Consider the following 1,366-nt stretch of genomic DNA (forward strand, 5'->3'; position numbering starts at 1 on the left):
AACTCTGTTTTCCGTCTCAGTTTTTTTCGCACCAATATACAATAACTACTACTACTACTACTACTACTACTACTACTACTACTACTACTACTACTACTACTACTACTACTACTACTACTAAATACCAACAACTTTTACTATTGCCGTCGTAGCCAATGGCCTTCTTACTAATGCATGTGAAGTCCAGTCTTCTGCTGCGTATAGACTTGCTTTTTGAGTAACTCTTTGCCGTATTACATTTCTGTCCTGTAATCATTTATAATTTTCCGCCACCTCCAGCGCCGAGACCACCAGGTCACGTTATTTCGACCTTATTTGTTCTTTTCAGTGATGGATGCTCGACCGCTAGAGACAGCAGCAATTCATCTTACCCCCAACGGTATATAGATTGAGAGCGCCAGAATAGGTGCTAGTGTCACGATTAGGGAGTTAGCTTGTTAAAAACTATATATTAGTGGCAGAGGCAGTGTAAATACCAAGAGGTAATATTAATCCCCACTTAAACGTGAAGTACAAACTATATTGTGGAAGATTACGTGAGAGAAACTCTCATATTGGCTCTTGAGTTTAAAATGGCCCCTTGTTTATATCAGTAGCGGGAGACAATTCCCCACTATATCCAGCGCCGATCAATTGATTTCTACCTTGTTTGGTCTTGTTATTGATGGTCATTCGACCGTGTGTCAATCTTCAGACTCACAATTCTATTGATAACCGTATATGAGGATCAACGCTGGAATATTGCTATTTTAAACCAACGGTAAAATTACTAAATAAATTTATGCAAAATAAACCCTATCTTAATACAAAACATAAAACTAGGGCACAGCCGAGTTTTCAATGCAAAACAAATAAAAACTGTTGTACATACATAAGGTATACACACATATACACACATACATACATACATACATACAAACATACATACATAGCATACATACATACATGCATAGCATACATAAGCGGTATTGTCTACGGCCATATCACGCTGAGGCATCGGTTCTCGTCCGGTCACCGAAGTTAAGCAACGTCGAGCCTAGTGAGTACTTAGATGGGTGACCGCTTGGGAAACCTAGGTGCTGTAAGCATAAAGAAAAGAAAAATAACAAAGCGATGGATCGGGGCTTGTGGGGTCGGAGCGTGGCCTGATCATCGCTTCATTTGTGTTGTCTAACGTACTGTTAATATCATTCGATTTTTTATATTTTATATAATTTTTAAAGTGATATTTTATGTAAACCATTCGCATTACTGATCCCAATCAGTTGTTTTGTACCATTCTATGTTTAGCCCCCTGTGGGTAATAAAGAAATTGGTATCATCTACCGATAAGACATGAATGTTGAAGCTAATGTTCTATATAATG

General features: G+C 38.1%; 1 pseudogene; it reads left to right on the top strand.

Moving 5' to 3' along the window:
• Positions 1 to 970: 970 nt before the first annotated feature.
• Positions 971 to 1,088, top strand: LOC128249645 (5S ribosomal RNA; annotated as a pseudogene).
• The last annotated feature ends 278 nt before the right edge of the window (positions 1,089 to 1,366 follow it).

The sequence above is a fragment of the Octopus bimaculoides genome, chromosome 16, assembly GCF_001194135.2.
Source record: "Octopus bimaculoides isolate UCB-OBI-ISO-001 chromosome 16, ASM119413v2, whole genome shotgun sequence".
Taxonomy (NCBI): domain Eukaryota; kingdom Metazoa; phylum Mollusca; class Cephalopoda; order Octopoda; family Octopodidae; genus Octopus; species Octopus bimaculoides.